This window comes from Peromyscus maniculatus, chromosome 23 (assembly GCF_049852395.1).
Source record: "Peromyscus maniculatus bairdii isolate BWxNUB_F1_BW_parent chromosome 23, HU_Pman_BW_mat_3.1, whole genome shotgun sequence".
Classification (NCBI taxonomy): domain Eukaryota; kingdom Metazoa; phylum Chordata; class Mammalia; order Rodentia; family Cricetidae; genus Peromyscus; species Peromyscus maniculatus.
Window position 1 is genome coordinate 61,415,385 of NC_134874.1, and position 22,052 is coordinate 61,437,436.

The 22,052-nt window shown below is 41.9% G+C and overlaps 1 protein-coding gene and 1 pseudogene across 3 annotated transcripts in view; one reads left to right on the top strand and one right to left on the bottom strand.

Moving 5' to 3' along the window:
• LOC121826437 (cytochrome P450 3A25-like) overlaps positions 1 to 8,415 on the bottom strand; it is an 87,498-nt gene extending 79,083 nt beyond the window's left edge. For both annotated transcript variants that reach the window (XM_076560872.1, XM_076560873.1), the window contains exons 1-2: positions 7,994 to 8,415; positions 3,418 to 3,540 (exon numbers count right to left, since the gene is read on the bottom strand). The gene's annotated coding sequence lies outside the window, so the exon portion shown is untranslated. The remainder of the gene's footprint in view (positions 1 to 3,417; positions 3,541 to 7,993) is intronic.
• The window catches only part of LOC102912766 (serine/threonine-protein kinase PLK1-like), a 203,106-nt pseudogene that overhangs the window by 144,592 nt on the left and 36,462 nt on the right, over positions 1 to 22,052 (top strand). Inside the window, exon 2 of the transcript XR_013047585.1 lies at positions 14,374 to 14,402. The product of XR_013047585.1 is annotated as a serine/threonine-protein kinase PLK1-like (transcript). The remainder of the gene's footprint in view (positions 1 to 14,373; positions 14,403 to 22,052) is intronic.

The following is a 22,052-nucleotide window of genomic DNA, read 5'->3' on the forward strand; positions in this document are numbered from 1 at the left end:
TAAGAGCAGCAAAGGAAAAAGGCCATGTGACCTATAAAGGTAAACCTATCAGAATAACACCTGATTTCTCAATTTAGATTTTGAAAGCCAGAAGGACCTGGACAGATGTAATGCAGACACTAAGAGACCATGGATGTCAGCCCAGACTAATATACCCAGCAAAACTTTCACTCATCATAGACGGAATGAACAAGACATTCCAAGACAAAGCCAGATTTAAACAATACTCATCCACAAACCCAGCCCTACAGAAAGCGCTAGAAGGAAAATCCCAACCTAAGGAAGTCAGATACACCCTTGAAAACACAAGTAATAGATAAAGCCACAGCAGTAAACCCCAAAGAAGAGAAGTACACACACACTACCACCAAAAAATAACATGAATTAACAATCACTGGTCATTAATATCCCTTAATATCAATGGACCTAATTCACCTATAAAAAGACACAGGCTTACAGAATGGATACAAAACCAGGACCCATCTTTCTGCTGCATACAATAAAAAAAATCTCAAATTCAAAGACAGACACTACCTAAGAATAAAAGGCTGGAAAAAGACATTCCAATCAAACTGTCTTAAAAAAACAAGCAGGTGTAGCCATCCTGATATCCAGCAAAATAGACTTCAAATTAAAATCAATCAAAAGAGATCAAGAAGGGCATTACATACTCATCACAGGAAAAATCCACCAAGATGAAGTTTCAATTTTGAACATTTATGCCCCAAACACAAGGGTACCCACATATGTAAAAGAAACATTACTAAAGTTTAAACCACATATAAAACCCCATACATTAATAGTGGGAGATCTCAACACCCCACTTTCACCACTGGACAGATCTCCCAAATCGAAATTTAACAGAGAAATAAAGGACTTAACTGATGTCATGACCTAAATGGACCTAATAGATATCTACAGAACATTCCATCCTAACAGGAAAGAATATACCTTCTTCTCAGCACCCCATGGAACTTTCTCTAAAATGGACCACATACTTGGACACAAAGCAAATCTCAACAGATACAAAACAATTGGAATAACCTCCTGTGTTCTATCAGACCACCATGGTTTAAAGTTAGATTTCAACAACAACAAAAACTACAGAACACCTACAATCTCATGGAAACTGAATAATGCTCACCTGAATCACCAATGGGTTAAGGAAGAAATAAAGAAAGTAATTAATGACTTCCTAGAGATCAATGAAAATGAAGACACCACATACCCAAACTTATGGGACACTATGAAAGCAGTGCTAAGAGGGAAATTCATAGCACTAAATGCCCACATAAAGAAGTGGAGAAATCTCACACTAGTGACTTAACAGCACACCTGAAAGCTCTAGAACAAGAAGAAGCAAAGTCTCCCAGGAAGAATAGACACCAGGAAATTATCAAAGTGAGAGGTGAAATCAATAAAATAGAAACTAAGAGAACAATACAAAAAATTAATGAAACAAAGAGTTGGTTCTTTGAGGAAATCAACAAGATAGACAAGCCCCTATCCAAACTAACCAAAAGACAGAGGGAGAGAATCCAAATCAACAAAATCAGAAATGAAAAAAGGGACATAACAACAGACATTGAGGAAATCCAGAGAATTATCAAGTCATATTTCAAAAACCTCTACTCCACAAAACTGGAAAACCTAAAAGAAATGGACAATTTTCTGGATAGGTACCACATACCTAAGTTAAATCATGACCAGATAAACTATTTAAATATTCCAATAACTCCTAAGGAAATAGAAACAGTCATTAAAAGTCTCCCAAGCAAAAAAAAGCCCAGGACCAGATGGTTTCAGCACAGAATTCTACCAGATCTTCAAAGAAGAGTTAATACCAATATTCTCTAAATTGTTCCACACAATAGAAACAGAAGGAACATTACCAAACTCCTTCTATGAGGCTAGGCTCTGGGTGGAGCTCCGGGAGTCTAATTAGCGAGAAAGAGGAGGGTTTATATGAGCAAGAATGGTTGAAACCAAGGTTGGATCAAGCACAGGGGCAAATAGCCAAACGAATGGAAACACATGAACTATGAACCAAAGGCTGAGGGGCCCCCAACTGGATCAGGCCCTCTGAATAGGTGACACAGTTGATTGGCTTGATCTGTTTGGGAGGCACCTAGGCAGTGGGACTGGGTCCTGTGCTCACTGCATGAGTTGGCTGTTTGAAACCTGGGGCTTATGCAGGGACACTTGCCTCAGTCTGGGAGGAGTGGAATGGACCTGCCTGAACTGAGTCTACCAGGTTGATCTCAGTCCTTGGGGGAGGCTTTGCCCTGGAGGAAGTGGGAATGGGGAGTGGGCTGGGGGGAAAAGGAGGGGGGCAGGAGGGGGGAGAACAAGGGAATCCATGGCTGATATGTAGAAGTGAATGGTATTGTAAAATAAAATAAAAGGAAAAAAGAAAGAAAGAGAGAGAGAAGGAAGGAAGGAAGGAAGGAAGGAAGGAAGGAAGGAAGGAAGGAAGGAAGGAAGGAAGGAAGGAAAGAAAGAAAGAAAGAGGAAGAAAGAAAGAGAAAGAAAGAAAGAAGGAAAGAAGGAAAGAAAGAAAGAAAGAAAGAAAGAAAGAAAGAAAGAAAGAAAGAAAGAAAGAAAGAAAGAAAGAAAGAAAGAAAGAAAGAAAGAAAGAAAAGGGAAAAACAAAAGGCCAGCTTCTAGCTTCCTTTTTATTTTCTGTACTGAGACAGAGGCTTAGTAGGCTTTGTCTTCCACCAGCAGGCTGCCTCTTCCAGCTGTCTGGTTCAGGATAGACAGGTGTGTTCACAGTCAGTCCTGAACATGGTCACCTGAAGCTGCAGGTGATCACAGCTCTTGTGAGTGAGCAATGGTTATGTTATTTCCAAAGGACAGCATGTCACAGCAGTTCCCTCATGCTCAGTCAGGACATTCAGGACCCACTTGCAAGATGTTTCCTATGCCTAGGGGAAGTGGTTGATCTACAGGTCCCATTTAGGATGAGCATTCATGGTCATTTCAACATTTTGAAGTTATGAGGCTGTGCATTTGCTGTTGCATACCACAGAAAGCGAACCTCTGGCCAAGACTGAGAGTTAAAGAGATCTATGTGTAAAACAAAAATATTTATAAAGCAGTTGCTACTACACTAAGTAACAATAGAAGCACCAACTAAAGGGCTATGACCTGCCAAGCCAGTGTCTTTTGACCAGGTACACAGTAGCAGGTACTAATTCCTTCCTATAGTGCAGGCCTCAGCAGATCAGAAGGAAGTTAATTACACAGTAACTCTGATGCCAATATTACACCAGTGATTTTCTCATATTCTGTATGCTACCACTTAAATTGTATTTTCTTATGCGGAAATAAAAAGTCTTAATTTCATGAGATCCTATTTGTTGATTTTTGGTCTCGTTTACTATTGGACAAGAGTCCTATTCAGAAAATCCTTACCTGTGCTTAGCAGTGGGAGTATTTTCTCTACTGTGTCCTTTGGCATTTTCAGGGTATCTGGTCTATGACACATTTGGTGCAGAGCTTGTGTATGGTAGAAGATAGAGAGCAGAGTTTCATTTTCTGCATGATTAAAACAATTTTTCACAATCAGCATATTATCTGAGACAGTATCTCAAATGCCAACAAATATATGAACTACAAATATGGGTGCAAAATTAAACTAGGTACTCACTAGTACATTCTCCTACCAAATGGACCACTTTGAGGTCACCAGCCGTGCAGTAATATGAGGACCAGCTCTGACCACTCAGAACAATGCATGGCAACCATTTCAATAGAATAAATTGTTAGCAGGACTTACAGCCTGGCTCAAATACTATAGACTCTGTGGTCATTTTCTTGGGACCCAGACCCATTTGTCACATTAGTAAAATAATATTCAGATTGCCCCATAATTCCAGCTTTAAGTGTCTTTAAAATCATTACATTTTTCACCAAATCTAATTTTTTAAATGCTACAAAGGAGGTGGAACAAGAACATATACATTATGTTCATTGTAAACTAAAACATTCCAGGTACTGTGGATGCTGTAACGATGGTTATGAATGAAAATTTAACATTGTCACACCTGCTGTACCACTCCTGGTTGTGCATACTTATCGAAATGAATGACGCTGAATCACTACATATGTAAGGTGAGTTTGTGTGTAATTTTTTATCACTGCACTACCTGCAATAGATGATTCAGGGAATGAGCTCAGAGAACCACCATTATATGAATGACTAAAGAACACACAATATGCATAAATAATGCAAGATAATTCAAAATAAAATTATAGAAAAAAGTTGCATAATTCTCAAGAAAATTGTTCCAACTATGTATCATCAAGTTTAGAAACAGACAACTCTCCAAAAACAATTAACACATATCTTCTCTCATAAATGGAATCTAGAAAAATAAGAAAAGGGTTAAAAAACTTTGCAGTGTGAGGGGAAATATTTTAAATGGAGGGAGTATAACTGGGAAACAAGGTGGTGTACAGAAACAAATGACATATTTTATATAATTAAAATGTACAGAATAATATGATTAACTTTAGAAGTAACAAAACAGAAAAAGAATTACTTATTTGCACAGGGGCTCATATATTTTTGCCCCAGCCAGCAGGGCTTCAACAGCTTCTCGAACACCCTAAGGAGAGAATGATAGGGACAGGAGACACAAAGGAAAAACACCAAGTCAAGATTCTGATCAAGGTGCCACTTGATTTTTCTCCAGGATGGTTTATATAGTTCCTGCAGGGCAGGGGGAGCAAGAAGCTGTTATCTGCACAAGGTGGTGCAAGCTAACAGGATGTTCATGGAGGATGTTTACAGGGTGAAAGGGTCAAGGGCTCTAACTCAATATCCTGTTGCTAGGCAACCTGACTGTAAGATGATCTAGTTCCCTGTCTTATCAGGGGTCTGTATTTTTCCACTAACTAGAGATTCTGTCCTTGTCCCTGACATATTTTTATACAACTAAACATAATGACTACATTTTTACTATCTTCAAAACTTCTCTTAAGGTTTTTGAATGATGGGGCTAGAGTTGGCCTAACAGAAAAATGCACACTGTACTCTTTTGAAGGACTTGAGTTCATTTCCCATCACCCATCACAGTGACCCATAATCAAACACCAATATCTCTAGTTCCAGGGAATCTGGAGCCTCTTCTCATCTCTGTGGGAACTGCACTCATGTGTACATACCTACATGTCTAATCACATATGTGCAATTTTCAAATCATTGTTTCACAATTTCTTGATTTATTTTATGTACCCAGGGAGGCAGAGAGGCTTGCACCCATGCAGTACATGAGGTCAGTTTATTGTCATGCTCTCAGTTGTAAGAATAAAGGATTGTGACCAAACAGAATGTAAGGACTATAAGGTTATTCTGGAACCCATATCCATAAAAAGATAGTGCCAGGGAAATATAAAATAATTGGATCATGCAAAAAACCTGAGTTGTACAGAGTTGATGCAAATAAATCTGCATAAAATTTAAACTTTATAAGGGATTTCTTAGCATTTCATCAGTTTTAGTCATTAAAAGGTACAGTGTTCCATCACCATATTGTCATTCATCATGCGTATTTAATTAAGAGAGGTTTACAAAAGTCTTGAATTCCACCATAACAAAAGACAGAAATTTTGGCACAAATAATCTGTAAAATATAAACTATTATTGGCTCAGCTGATATAACACACAATGGATGAGCTCCAGAAGTCTGGCAGCTTTCTGGCATTTTTAGCAAGGAAGGAGCTCTGAGTTTAGTAGCTCTGAGGCCTTCAGTGCCTGAAAAGCAGCTATTATTTTTTTTTAAAAGATGTCTAAATAACAAGCTAGGTAAGGGGATAAATAGAATGATAAACTGAACACAAAACCAGACACAAAAGACATTTTAGACAGAAACAGTGAACTGAAAACAAGATAGAAGACTCAAACTAACCGTGTAACTGCATTAAACATCAAGTTCAAGATGGGAGAAATCACCAGAGAAGATAAACAACCACACAGGATTTCACTCTATGATGAATAGAAAACAAATGTATGGGCAGAGTGTCAGAGTAATGAGGCAGGAAAAGGCAGAATTCTTTAAAATGACCTAGTATACATGCTGCTACTAAAGGAAACTGCTGAACAGTAATTTTTACTAGGGAAAGTATCTATTCTAAATAACACAAATATTATAATATATATATGTGTGTGGTGAAAAGGGATCAATTTTTCAGGCAGAAAATTATTTAACTATGAATCCTCCAACCTGGATGAGAAAGTGGATGGAAACTGACAAATCCACAATTGAAGTTGGAGATGGGAGTCGACAGAACAAGAGGAGGGAAAGTCCAACAGCTTGACTTGCAAATATTCACTGTGTAATGGGATGTTGGTCAGGATCAAGGCCCCTGGCTTCAGTACACCATCAATAATCTGTAAAATATAACTATTATTGGCTCAGCTGATATAACACACAATGGATGAGCTCCAGAGGTCTGGCAGCTTTCTGGCATGTTTAGCAAGGAAGGAGCTCTGAGTTTAGTAGCTCTCGGTCCTTCAGTGCCTGAAAAGCAGCTATTATTTTTTTTTAAAAAGATGTCTAAATAACAAGCTAGGTGAGGGGATAAATAGAATGATAAACTGAACCCAAACCCAGACACAAAAGACATTTTGGACAGAAACAGTGAACTTAAAACAATCAAGAGAGAAGACTCAAACTAACCATGTAACTGCATTAAACATAAAGTTCTACATGGGAGAAATCACCAGAGAAGATAAACAACCGCACAGGATTTCACTCTATGATGAATAGAAAACAAATGTATGGGCAGAGTGTCAGAGTAATGAGGCAGGAAAAGGCAGAATTCTTAAAAAAGCCCTAGTACCTATGATGCTACCAAAGTAAACTGCTGAACAGTAATTTTTACTAGGGAAAGTATCCATTCTGAATAACACAAATATTATAATATACATGTGTGTGGTAAAAAGGGATCAATTTTTCAGGCAGACAGAATATTCCACTTGAAAAGTATTTAACTACGAATCCTCCAACCTGGATGAGAAAGTGGATGGAAACTGACAAATCGACAATTAAAGTTGGAGATGGGAGTTGACAGAACAAAAGGAGGGAAGTCCAACAGCTTCACTTGCAAATGTTCGTTGTGTAGTGGGTGTTGGTCAGGTTCAAGGCCCCTAGCTTCGATACACCATCAATACTAGACCTGCATGATACAGCAGCTCCCAATGCCACTAATGATGGAGAGATGATGGAGAGGTGATGGAGATGTGGGAAAGACCTGACAGACATTTACAAAACACCTCCTCAAATGACAGCTTAAGACAGCATTTCCTGAACACACACGTCACTTTTCAACATACTCCACGTTACAAGCTACTAAACAGGTTTAAATAAACATAAAAGACCTGATATAAGTGATGTGTGCAATCTGACTACAGGGAAATTAAAACACAAGTTAATAATTGAATAGTATCTTGATAATCCCCAATAAATAAAAATTAAATATTTCATTCTTAAAATAATCAATAAATTAAAAAAGAAAGTCATAGTGAAAGTAAAATAATTGAAGTAGAAATAAAATATAACGAAATTTATGGAATAAGCTAAACCATGATTAGAAAAAAACTAAAATATTAAATTATTTCATATGAAAGTGAACACATTCGGATTTTGTTTGTATGTTCTACAATAAGATCTCACTCTGTAGCAGTGTATCCAGTGCTACGTGTGTAACCCACACTGTTCTCAAACTCATGGAATCCTAATTCCCAAGGGCTTGGATTATAGACATGAAATACTTAACACCTGACTTAAGTAGATTTGTAATCTATGACATAAATTTTATATAAATACTAAAAACAAAGTGATTAAGAAGCCTCTAGTCAATTTTTAAAATTCAATCAATTGAAAATAAACATGACAAGAGGTAAGAAAAAGACATCTATCTATGCAACACTGATAAATCTCTAGGCACACTAGCAAAGAAAAATGAGATTATTAAAGTTACTCACATAAGGAATGAGAAATGGGATATTGCAGATCCCACAGGAACTAAGACGAAGTAAAGAAATACGGAAAACGTCAAGCCCATCATAATCTGGATGAGAGCCGACAATTTTTTTCAGAACTGCAGCCTGCCATCCTGGATCTTCACTGAGGGCATCTCAGCCTCATGAGAACTGGGCTGTGAGGAGTCTCCAGGCTCTGAGAAGACGGCCTCACTAGACCTGGTCTAAGAGGAGACTGCTGTCAAGAAGGCAGGTTTGTCTTCACCTTAGCTTCCCCAGAACAGGGGCTTTGAGGAAGTCCAGATTCTGAGGAGACCCTGAGCCTGACTACCCTGGCCTGGGACTGCCCTCACCAGATGAACTCCAAAGACCCCCTCCACAACGGCTCAGCAGCTCCTCAGAATTTCCTTAACGACCTCAAGTCTGAGCATGCTCAATGTCACAGGCAGGAAGACCAAGGTGGAATAGGGGAGGTTTAGAGTCTCTGCCCGGATGCTCATTGGGCCGGAGTTCTTCAGGGGCGGGCTTAAGCCTCACATGCCATTTATCATTGGATGTGTTGCATGTGGCTCTATTTGGAGGCTGGTATTTTCTGGTGAGATGTGGCTTTGGTGGGTCTGCAGTGTCTCAAAGGTCTGTAGTGTCTCAAAGGGACAGATATTGTGGAGCCTCTCAACACTGGGGTCTGCACATCTCAGACTTCCAGCTCAGCACAGGACAAGTGGGATGCTCATAAGTTACAGAGGGAGGCCTTGTGGCCAGAGCTGCACACCTACCATTCCATAGTTCTTGTTCTGTCTCACCTTGCCTCATCTTACTGACCTAGCCTCACATCCTCTTACCTTAACAGAAATCCCATTTGGCGCTCTTGGAGGCCACCAGATAGCGCTGCTTTATTGCAAAAAGGAGAAAATTAAAATGACAACCAGATAGTTCTTTCTCAAAATCACACAGCTGCTTGTATGGGACAGGGACCCTAGTCAAGTCAATTCCACAGAAAACTAGATTAGAGTTGACTTCTATTCCGCAGAACTGGCTCTGTTTATCCCAGTGAGGAAGCTGTACATAACAATGTTGATTTTGTATCAGGTCATCAGCTTTGCGTTCCTGTGACTCAGCATGGACAAGGAGCTTGCATCAATGGGACTGCACCCTTATCATTCACCTGCCCACGTGGTTTGGTAAACATGCGGCATGTAAAACGGATTAGTGGCTCACGGCTGAGAAATAACAAAAGCATATGGTTGAGTGAGTTTATGATTTTTAAGATAAGAACTGTCATGCAGAAGAGAAAGGAGGAAAACAGTTTGTGTCCAGGAAAACAGATTTTATTGTAGTCTCACTGTGAGGCTCCTCAAGTTGTGCCTCCTCTGTCTTCCATCAGGGTCACCTTTGGTCCTGAAGGTTGTAATAATGATAATCTGTGCTAGTTACCAGCACTGGATACTGTGAGGAAAGGTCATGGCCACGACAAACCCCAGTATCAGTATCAGAGCTTTATTAGGAGGAAGAGGGTTAAGGGGGAACAAGAGAACCAGGCCTGGGGAAGGAGAGAGAAAGAAAGATGGTGGGGGGCGGGGACAACAGAACAGACTGGGAGGAGGTGAGGTCTTAAAGGTGCAGATGAGCTTACAGAGCTACGCCATGCATGCTAGATTGCTTGACCACACTACACATACGTAATCACCAGCACACACTGATGACTTAAGACACAAGACTCCAGACCCCCTGAGTAGTTCCTGAACTGAGCATGTGTGGTCATGCAGCTGGACTGTGGCAAAATCCCAACAAAGGTGTTGTTAAATCAGTTGCCAAGATAGAGAAATGATTTAAGGTTGGGATAATTTTGAAAAGAGGCAGCAAGTTCTACCTTCATCAAAGTATCTATCTAGAGCTTTGTTCGTGCAAACTTCCACTCAATATCAGTAGGACCCTATGAAAGACACAAGTGCTGAGTCACACTTCTGCAAAGTCAGAGGTGTCAAATGTATGGAAGTGACCAAGAGTTAAATATCACAGCTCGTCAGCCCTCAGCCTCTCTTGTGACCATTCATTTTTGGTACTGTAGCAAAAGTGGCCACATGCAGTATTTCTGCCTTGATATAAAACTTCATTTATAAAAGCAGGCAGAAAAGACTACCACACCCTCCTTCTACTGGCCAGTCTCATGAACAAACTCCTCTTCATCCTTCAGAGCCCCTCTTTTAGGTTACTATACCTTTTCTAGAGTGCTTGTCAGCTCTGGAAGAGAAACTCCTACTGTGTTTCAATTTTTCTTGGGTTGCAGACCAGCTTCTCTTGCTGGCCTGGAGCAAAGGCCTCATTTGTCTTCAGTTGGTGCACAGTGATCTCATGCACTTGACCCATACGGCATTTGTGTCTCTTTCTGTAAGATACCAGACAGGCTATTAGGAGCTTCAACCCATTCTTTGCTCTTACAGCCTTCAGAAGTAAATGTATTTTATTAAAAATAGATCTTTTCAGTGTTAGGGCATGATTCAGGGTTGGAGCACCTTCCACCCCATCAAATAGACCTTCCCTCTCTCCTGCCCCAAACAGATTGACTTTCTGCGTTCATCTCATATACACACCATTATCCTCTTTGCCTCCCTCCCTCCCTTTAGGTTCCCTTCTCCCATCTCATAGTCACTTTTCTAGATGTGCACTGTGTGAGTGCGTGCACGCGTGAGCTCATGAAAGAGAGAGAGAGAGAGAGAGAGAGAGAGAGAGAGAGAGAGAGAGAGAGAGAGAGAAACCCCTAGATGGCACAGTTTATCACATCCTGCCACGGTCTACCTCACTGTGGTCACTTAATCCTTTACATAACAGATAATATATAATTTACGGTCTCTTGAAACTATGAGAACAAAGGGAGTTCATAAAGATTTTAGTTACCAGTTTCAACTAGTCATGACAGGCAAAGGCTAGAGGTTATCTTTCTGACTACTAAGTCAATTCACAATATAATGGTAAACAGATCTAATAAAACACCTACTTTATAACTAAGCAGTCTGATGCTAGGATGGAAAAAAAATCACAGTCTTGATCTTAACCCCCAGCAAATCTCTGTACCACATTTAATCCACGATACAATTTCAGAAATGAACACAGATGCCAATTTCTCCTTTTACAACCTACTTCCTGTTACGTCCATGTCATGAGCCCCTCAGAGACCACTGGTATCCGAGTTCATATGCAAAAGCAAAGAATCTTAATGCAAGATCCAGCTTGGGCTCTCCATCCATTCTGACACAGCAGTTGGATCAGGGAAAGCATCGAGCTCAGTTGAGGCAGGGGGTTTGGGGGAATTCTGGATTCAGATGGGAGTTGGACTCCTGATTGATTGGGCAGGAGTAAGGTAACAGAAGTTTTGTCAAACAGTGGTTGGTACTGGCTGCAAAGAAATTGCCAATCTATATACAAATTATATAAGCTCTCCTTAATGTTCTAGAGCACTTAGTACTTGTTTGTCTCAATTCTGATTGATCTCCTTCAGGGTATATTTGTGGCTTTTTCCTAGTTACTGTAATAGTGAGGCCTAGTTCTAATATTGTTGTTAGTTTGCAGCCTGTCATGGCTGCACTAATGTTGAGTTAGGCCTCTTCACTTCTCTATATAGATTGTAACATTCAGAGGTTCCCTTGCCTAGCAGCACTAACAGACTTCCACAGCAGCAGCAAATGTCTGGAGGAGTTGCATGTGTTCAAGAGGGAAGCTGTCGGGAGGTGTTTAGGAAGGCATTTAGGAATCACCATACAGATGCTTTAGCATCAAAGGAGCGTCGGAAGGAAGTTGACAGCTCTAGTGTTTGTCTGGCTCTTCAGGTTGCTACCAAAAGATTGAACTACCAGCTCCTCCCAGCCTCTCCTCTGCTTGGCAAAATAAAACCCTTTGGATAGAAGGTATTTACTTATTACAATATGATGTCTTTCTTTCCCTTATTTAGTTTCTACTCATAACCACAAACTTAACTGTGCAATCCAGCTCCACTTCAGGGGAATGAGGAAATTACAAACCCAAAGAAGAGCAACAGGACTCAAGGACTATAAGATATGAATAGCAGAAGGATGGGTGCCACAGATGGATGGGTGCCCTTTTTAGCTGTAGATGGGACAGTCTGGTGTTGACGGTGTATGTCATTCAGAACTGTCACAGCTGTGCCATAGTTGGCAGTGGTGAGCTTCTTGCTGAACTTGCTCTTCTTGGACCCAAGGTGCTCATGGCATCAATGATGCTCATGTCTTCTTTAGCATTCCCAAGGACCATGTGTTTGCCATGAAAACACTGAGTCTCTGCAGTGCAGATGAAAACTGGAAATTGCCTTGGTTTATCATTTGCCATGGACAAAATACCAGGACCTGAACGTTCAGGATGATGTTCTCATCCTTAAATTTCACCTCATACATAAATGGACATGCTTTCCTTTTCCTATTCTGGGAACGGTGCTTAGAGTCACTGAGAATGGCCAGCGTTTGACATGGTTTCATAGGCTTTCCGACAACACAGCCTCTCACAGAACTAGCCTGTCTCAGACCCCTGGCAACAGGGTTGTTTAACTTTATACCAAGAAGGTTGGGAAAGCACCTAAATTGGCATGCAGTGTGTGCCCAGGTAGGCTTCGAGGGGTTGCCTTGAAACTGTTCTGGATGTTGGATCATCTCGGACATGGTGTCATTGGAGACCTTTCAGGGGGTCTTGGCTAGTCAAACCTGATGTATCTTCATCTGGAACAAATCCATAGCCTCTTGCTTACTGTGGAAACAAAAGCAGAGCCTCCTTTCCAAAGTGACATATCCTTACATCCAAAATTTAAAGTCAAGTTGCCTTTAAAATATACATATTAGTTTACCTGAGCATATTTTACAATTGAATGTCTTTCTGCTGTTAAAAATATCAAAGACAACACAATCCAGATTTTCTGTGTAATATCCATCTTTACGTGGCTTATTTTTATATTACTTTTACTGTCTCTTTAAAGACTATTTTTTAAAATTATTTGTTTATATAACTGTCTATATTCACTTTCTTCTCTCTTCCAAGCCTACATACATTTTTACACACATTGTAAACCATTTAAAGTCTTGTTCCATCTGAATCTGCCTTATTGTGTAACTATTGCTTTAAACTGCATTGGCTAGTACTGAAGCAGAAGCCTTGGCTGCTGACTCCGCCCAACCCAGCTTCCCAACATGGCAGAACTATGGGGAGCAGTGGGTCTATGCTTCCATCCAACCATTTGTAGCCCCAAAACCTTTTCTTTTCTTTCTCTTTCTTTCTTTCTTTCTTTCTTTCTTTCTTTCTTTCTTTCTTTCTTTCTTTCTTTTTTTCTTTCTTTTTTCCTTCTCTTTCTTCCTTCCTTCTTTCCTTCCTTTATTTCTTTCTTTCTCTCCCTTCCTTCCTTCTTTCCTTTCTTCCTTCCTTCCTTCCTTCCTTCCTCCCTCCCTCCCTCCCTCTCTCCCTACCTCCCCCTCTCTCTCTCTCTTTCTTTTTTTTATTAGCAGAGGCTAAATTTACCATGCAGTGTAATGTGCAACTTGGAAATGCCTCATTACTGCCATGCTGCAGGTCAAGCCCACATGCCACAAACCCTCCAAGACGTACCTCAAACCCACATGGTGTGGCATCTCACCACCCACATGACACATGAAGCAGGAACCTGTTTGGGGTCCCATTTAGAATTGCTTATTAAATATTCTCAAGATTCAGGTACAAACTCGACCCATTGGGTGCAATTTGTAGCTAAAGTTTTCTTGGTCCTGCCTGGCTACTGTGGCCCTACAGCCACTTGGACCCAAGTAAACACAGAGAGGCTTATATTAATTAAAACTGCTCAGCCATTAGCTCAGGCTAACTATTGACTAGCTCTCACTCTTAAATTAGCCCACAGTTCTTATTTATGTTCAGCCACGTGGCTTGGTACCTTTTCTCAGTTCTGCCTTCACATCTTGTTTACTCTGTGTCTGGCTGGTCACTCCTGACTCAATCTTCCTGTTCCCAGAATTCTCCTCCCTGCTTATCTCACCTACACTATACTTCCTGCCTGGCTACTGGCCAATCAGTATTTTATTTATCAACCAAATCAGAGCAACACACACATTCACCACATACAGAATGACATCCAGCAACCCTCTGTTTTCTAAGATGTCCCAATAAAGGGTCTATGTGCTCTTCTGCTCTGTACATTCTTCTTTACAGAGCAAATGTTAATGATCTATTTTTTCATAGAAACTTGTGTTCATTGCTGCCTCAGGAAACAGATGCCTGAGGTCTCCAGGATGACAATTGACTGGAGGCTCCTCCCCTCACACCTCCTGCTGTACGTGAGCCAAGCAACTCCCAACTCCTCTTCCCCACATCACCCCATGCCTGAAGGAAGTAGTCAGACTTGAACCATTAACCCTATACACAAAGAGTCTTGAAAATTTTAGTGGGAGCTCCACCTCATCCCCTGGCACCCTGGCTTGCCTATACCCAAAGAGTCTGGAATGTTTGGAAGGAGTCTGGTGGAAGATCCATCTTAACTCTCCTCCCATCTCTTTCCCCAAACCTGCCCCTTCAAACCTGCCATACAGAGTTCCTCCCCAAATCTACCCCTTCAAAGCCTGCCAAACACAGCTCCTCAGCCAGAACTGCATCACAGAAAACAGACATGTGGTTCTTCCAGTCTCCTGTCACTGTCTCCTCTCTGAGGTGCAGGGGATTCATCTGGTAACACTTTAACCATTAAACCTGGGCTTTTCTAATTCTGTCTGATTCAGTTTAATTGGGATTGCCTTCAGTGACCAAAAAAATTATCAGAAAGGTCAATGATTTCCCTAGCAGATGGAGGGCCTATATCAGGCATGTCATGCCCAAGTCAGGGTTACTTTGTTTTCAGATCTTGGCATAAGGGATGACGACCGGGGCAGTGCAGATATGTAACCCTAGGCCCCTGGTTTACCAGCCAATACTGTAAAATCTAAATGCAAAGGTAATGTTCATCCCATCACCTAAATTCTTCTGAGAATTTAAGAACTGGATAAGTGTGAACCAGGGAAAACCAGGGCTGCAGATGATTTTCAAGCCAGTGTTCATTGAGCTCTGAGATTCTGAATTTCAGTCCCAATCTTGATTTGAAGGGGAGTGTTTAGATGAAAGGAGAGGCCAACAGTCTCACAAGAACTCAAAATGGGTAATGTTCTCCCTTTGTCTTTCCCACAGAACCATGTGATCCCTGAGAAGTCATCAATACAAGGTGGAGTCAGAATCTTCATTTGTGTCCACATGTCAGTCAGGGTACCAGAGAGGTGTCCAGGACTGGCTCAGTGATGGCTGCAGAAAAGACAGATCCCCAGTTGCTCCTTAGTGATTGGGGAACACTTGCTTGGTATAAGGTGTGTTAGTGTAGGAAATGAAGTCCCAAGGCCTCTTACCCACTCAGCTGCTCCTGGCATGGACTGCTATGGAACCTATTACCTTCATCCAAACTCCCACTTTGCTAGCTTTTATTGTTATAGATCTCTCGTGGTATGGATGCCATCTGGTTCTTTCTGTTGGGCAATGAGCCAGCAATGAGCAGACCCCATAGTCATTAGTGTCATGCCACTTGCTCTTTGGCCTTGGTCTTTAACTTCATTCTTACAATCCATGGAGGATCAGCATCATTTGGGAACTATTTTCTATATTAGATCTTGGTCATTAATATGACACTGAATGTCTACACAGTATGATTTAAAACCAAGGGAGAATGCGAGGTATTCTGTGGTCAAGACACAGCTGAAGGCCAATGGCCATGGCATTCCACATTGCTTTACTGGGGTTTGCATCACTGTGGAGCTGTCCTCCTTAAGTCTCACCAGGTGGGTTCCATAGCCCACTGCTCTCAGAGTGCTTTAACTTTCCTGGGGTCCCAGCAATGGGCAAGCTGGGAGTAAACTGCTGGGTGAGGTTAGGAAAGGCATGCATAATAACAAGCCTTACCTATCGGGGACATTACTCATGGGCAGTTTGCTTCCACTAATGGAGCATCAGTCCTTCCTTGACCTGGTCCCTGCCATGTGGGTTTTCCAAATCACCACCCAGCACTGGATCTGCCAGATCTTCAAAAGTACTCACATCCCACATCCCACAACAGTATCTGCCCAATGACACCAATATATTCCCAGATTAATAGCCACGGGTTTTTTTTGTCCATCTATATACCTCCTCTTATTCCCGTGTTCTCTACCATTCTGGAAGTCAGGACTTGCCCAATTGGGATTATACTGAGCAGTATGTGTTAGGAAGCGGAGTGGTGCACAGCAGGGACTCACAAATAGGTTCCCAAGAGCCAGCCAAAGCCAAAGGAACAGCCCCACTATCATTTTTAGGAGTCATACAAGTAGACCAAGCTACACATCTGTCACTTATATGTAGAAGGCATTGTTCATTTCTATGTAGGCTCCCTGGTTGTTGGTTCAGACTCTGTGAGTTCCAATGACCCAGGTTACTTGTTTCTGATTTTTGTGGTATTCTTGACCCTTCTGACTCCTATAATCTTTATTCCTTTTCTTCAGCAGGATTCCCTGCACCCAAAAGAAATCTAATGTTTTGCTTTGAATCTCTGCATGTATTTCCATCAGTTACTGAATGAAGGCTCCCCGATGACAACTGAGGTAGCCATCAACTAACCACTAGAAATGGCTGGTTCAAGCTGTGCATCCACTATTACTAGAAGTCTTAGTTGGCATCATCCTTGTAGATTTCGGGGACTTTCCCTTGCATCATGTTCTATCTGACCCTAAAATGCTCCCTGCTTCCAATCATCTCTCAGTAGAATGCCGCTTCATGCACCTCCCAGCCCAAACCCTCATGCTCCCATCCTAACCTGCCTCCCGGAGATATTCCTTTATTTCCCTTCCCAGGGAGATCCATGCATCTGCCATCGGGCTTTCCATGTTACTCAGCCTTGAATTTGGTTAAGTCTCTCTTATTGTTGGCTACTACTTTGGAACTGGTCATTTTGGGAGGAGTTATGTTGTCCTGGATTTTAATGTTACTACTTGCTCATCTGGATTTAGTTTGTTGCTTGAATGTATCTGTTTGCTTTCTGTTGGGGAGTATTTGTATTGATCCTTAGTGTTCCTAGTGTGGCTGGGCTAGGTTCATCTGTGTTCTGCTTGAACTCAGGTGTGGAGACATACAGTGCTGGTTTGTCGATGGTATAACTTCCTGATGCTGGATGACCTAGGAGGGCAATCCCTTCTGACCTCATCAACCAGAATGCAGGAATTGAAATGAGATGTCTGCTGGGTCAGGATTCAGAATATCCCACATGCTCTGATCTCCTGAGCCAGGTTATGTGTATTACAATGGTTGTGTGTGCTCATCACAGTATGCTAACATGTATTCTGACCTCATGAGCCATGTTCCACAGAGTGAAGTGGGTATATTCACCAACATTGGATCCAGAGCATGAACAAGCCATGATGTTTTCACAGCTCTGCCAGCCTCCTAAACTGAGGTTTCAGCAATCACTGTTATTAATCACATGCCCCATGATTAACTACCTCAAGTCATAGGATTCCACTCTTCTATTTATACTCTGTTTGGTACTTAACATATTAAAAAATAAACTGAGATTCCTCCCCTGTCTCTGTATATACCGTCAGGCACTATTTGTGTGTCCATTCTCATTCAGCAGTATTTCTCCATCTGTCTACTTGAGATGTATTCAATGATTAACTTCAGTAAAAGAACCTCACCTGATGAAATTGTATTGCACTGGTCCTTGATTTGTTTTCTCCCTGAGATCTAGTCAACCTTAAAGCTTCTATTTGTTCATACATGTTTATATTATATTCTTAAAGCCAGCAGTCAGTAGGTGAAGTTTGGAGGATTACAAATTGAGGCCAGTCCTGGGATACTGTCTTAGTATACTTTGTATTGTTGATAGACAGGTCCTGACATAACCCAATGTGGTTGAAAGAGTTTATTTGGCCCCCATGCCCTGTTCAATGTCCATCATTAGGGAAGTTTTCGAGGAACTCTAGCAGATTCAGAGAACAGCTCTTTCCTGACTTGCTCTTCATGGTTAATTCAGTTTCCTTTCTTTCACAATTCCTGACCAATGTACAGGGGTGGAGACACCCACATTGGGCCTGATCTCCCACATTAGGCATTAATAAAGAAATGAGTTCTGTAAACGGCATGCAACTGCAAAATCACAGTACTAGTTTCAGACACTCAGCAAATAGTTCTCTTTGTTTAAGCCATTCTTCTGTGTAAATGGATGAATGTGGAAAAGATATTGAGTGAGAGAACCCAGATCCAGAAAGACATTGCCAGAGGTCATCTCCATCAGCTGTTTCTGAATCACAAACTTCTGAAGTGAGTATAAAACATAGAGATACACAGAGGGGAATGGATACCAAAAGAATTGACACCTAGCTTTTGTGTCTAGATTTGGCTGTATGTATATTCCTCTTCCTCAGCTAGATACCATATCCTCTTAGATGTACTTCTGAGATCATCCTAGGGAGATTGTACCTAGCAGGAATCGAAGTCTAGCCCTGAGTGTGTATGTGGGACTTTCCTGCGGGGAGGAAATGTCTAGAAGTAACAGATACATAGTTGTGTGTGTGTGTGTGTGTGTGTGTGTGTGTGTGTGTGTGTGTGTGTGAGAGAGAGAGAGAGAGAGAGAGAGAGAGAGAGAGAGAGACAGACAGACAGACAGACAGACAGACAGACAGACAGACAGAGACAGAGTCTTTGATTATAAGTCTGGGGACAGTCAGAATGACCTAACTCCATCTCTTTGTGTACCTGTAACATTAGCTGTAGAGATTAGGGTACCTAGCATGATGTGACACCTGGCCAGTATATTTGAAGCTTTGCATTTGGGGAGGTGATACTGAGGAGCACATGATGTTCTAGTCATAGGTGGGTCTTTTCAATATAGGGTGATATTCCTAGCAGGTTCTGAGATTTGTGTCAGTTTGGCTAGGCACTAAGGAAGGGTTTATCAAGCAGGAACTGATAGTGAGCCATCTATGTGAATAAAGGTCTTTGGCTATAGGGTAGGTGTGTAAAGACCTACTAGGCATTACTTCACCAAGCTAATGCACAACCCTACACACACACACACACACACACACACACACACACACACACACACACACGGAGAGAGAGAGTCAAGTCCTGATGGACTTCTTTCTATTTTAAGCCCTAGCTCTCCACACAGGGCTAGGTGTCAAGGGTAGCATTGTAGTCCTACCCTTACAGCAAAATCCATAAACATATACATGACTACTTGTATTCCTGTGAGGAAGACCCCAGTTCTACAACAATACCACACATTCACAGGTAGGTGCCAAGTCCTAGCCTTCCCCTAAACCCATAGCTCCATTCATGGGGCTAGGGGAAAAACTCTGGGGACTCACAACCTGGGAAGGGTTCCCACAGACCTGCATGCATGATAGTTTTCATATGTGCATATGCGCATACTTGCATTTGTATGTTTGTATGTTTGTTAACCTGGTGTGTTGCTGTGGGGAAGAAGATACCTAGCAGATCCTAAAAGCTAGCCATGTTTGTGTGTGTGGAACTTTGGTTGTAAGGCTAGAGACAAATACCTGACCTGACACTTGCCTTATGTGAATATGAAAGCTATGCCTGGGTGTTTGCCAGGTCTGGGGCTCCTAGCAGGATGTGACACCTAGCCCTGTGCATGGGACTTTACTGTATCGCAGTGGATCTCTAGGATGTCATGATACCTAGCTGCATAAGAGGAATATTGGCTGTAGGGAAGAGTAGACCTAACACAGGCTGACACCTGGCCCTGTTTAGATGCTTTGGCTCTAAGGAAGCTGTAAATCCAAAAGATCGTGCCAAGTAAATGCACTAGTGTGTGTGTGTGTGTGTGTGTGTGTGTGTGTGTGTGTGTGTGTGTGTATTGTGTGTTGATGAGGGGTTGGCTTTGCCTATAATGGAGACAATAATCCTGAAAGTCCAGTCAAATCGCATGTATTGGGAGTCTTTGGCTCTAGGCAAATGTATACCTAACAGTACAGGGGCTTAGATGTACATATATACATGTGTGTGTGTGTGCGACAGAGGGATGGGGATGGAGGGGGAAACAGGAGAGAAAGAGACAGATGAAGAGAGGAGAGACAGAGACAGAGACAGAGATTGGCTGTAGGTAATGGACACCAAGCAGCATAAGCACCTTGTTGGCTGTGTGTAAATAGGGTTTTGGATCTTTGTGGGACACCTCACAGGACCTAACACCTAGAGGTGTATTTGAGGTTGATTTTTTGTGGCTGATACCTCTACCTCACAGGACTTAACACCTAGAAGTATATGTGGTGTGTGTTGGCTATCTTCTAGGACCTGATAGCTAACTGAGAGTGTATTGAATTCGTGAAGGCATTTATAGGAGCATGCATGCCTGAATGTGTTTCTGAGTGTGTGAGTGTGTACCTAGCATTTGGTTATAGGGGAGGGGTGCATATTGGTAAACTAGCTGTGTAAGAATATTGCACTGTGAATATAGAAAAAGAGGAAGGTATCAGGGCCTGACAACTAGCCCTGAGTAGACAGCTTTGTCTGTTATGGAATGGGAACAGCAGGACCTGACCTCAGACTTTGTGTTTCTCTGTCTGTCTCTTTGTCTCTGTCTCTCTGTCTGTCTCTGTGTATGTGTTTGGCTGCAGGGGATGGACACCCAGAAGGGCAGCACTTTGACAGCTGTGTGTAAATAAGGCTTTGGGTGAATGGGGAAGACCTTGTTGACATGACAGCTAGATGAGAGTGCATGAGCACGTGCATGGGATCATACAAGGATGTGTGCCTGAGTGTGTTTGTGAGTGTGTGGCTGTGTAAAAGGCATTTGACTATAGGGGCGGGGTATCAGTACTAGAAAACTAGCTGTGTAACTGTGTGGTCCTTTGGATGTAGGGGAAGAGGTGCCCAGCAGGATCTGATGCCTAGTTTTGGGTGTGTTGCACTGATGTAGCTGAGGTGATTCCTATCAGGAATGTGACCTAACCATGTATGTATATGTGGTTCTATGGGAAGATATAAATATTGGCCCCTGACACTTGTGTTATAGTATGTGGGTCTGTTTATGGCTTCTGCTGCTGTAGGTAAGGGGATTCTTAGAATCACCAGATACCCAGCCCTGAGCATGGGGCTTTAGCCATTGCATTGTTGATCTTGTGGAGGACAAGCTACCCAACTGTATGAGAGGAGCATTTTCTTTAATGGACAGTTGACATACCAGACCTCACACCTAGGCATGTGTGTTTGGCACCTGCTGTAGAAGACATTTTTCAGTGTAGAAGCTGACAACTAGCAACATGGGGGTGGGTTTTAAGTGTGGGGACACCTTAGAGACGATGATACCTAGTGTTGTTGGCAAAGAGAAAACTTGACTTCTTGGTACAGTAAAAATAAAGTCAAATTCTTCCCCAAGGCCTGTATTCATCAAGCCACACATGTCTTTTTTTCTACCCTTACTCTTCCAAATCTCTCAAGTCCATGTCTTGAAAACACTTCCTCTGATCAACTTCATTAATAATATATTGACACTGGAGTTCAATTTCCCTTGTCACTGACTCATTTTCTCTAAGACAGCTATCTCCATGACAATGCAGCACACTCTCTAACCACTCACCACAAGTTCGAACACACGTGTGCATGCACACACACACACATACACACACACACTGTTCCTTATAACATCATCATCTTTAGCACTGTTCCACATATATTACTGTTGAATAGACAAGGCTGCAAACCACCCTGGTTTCCTACATAGACTGCTAGGTGTCATGTCCTAATGGATCGAGACAGCTCCCAACTGCTGCCACCCAATATACACCATTGTGTTCATAAGACACACTGCAGAGAATCCCCCTCTTCTCCCACAGAGACTCATCCCACTATCAGGGGTTGCCCACACAACAGGCCTTGCTAGCTACTGCCCCCTAGTCCTGCTACCAAACCCACCCATGTACAACTAGTTATCATGTGGCTGGACACTCCTACCCCTGTCACTATAGCCTGAAACACACTGCTTGGTTTCAGGCTTTGCCGCACACCT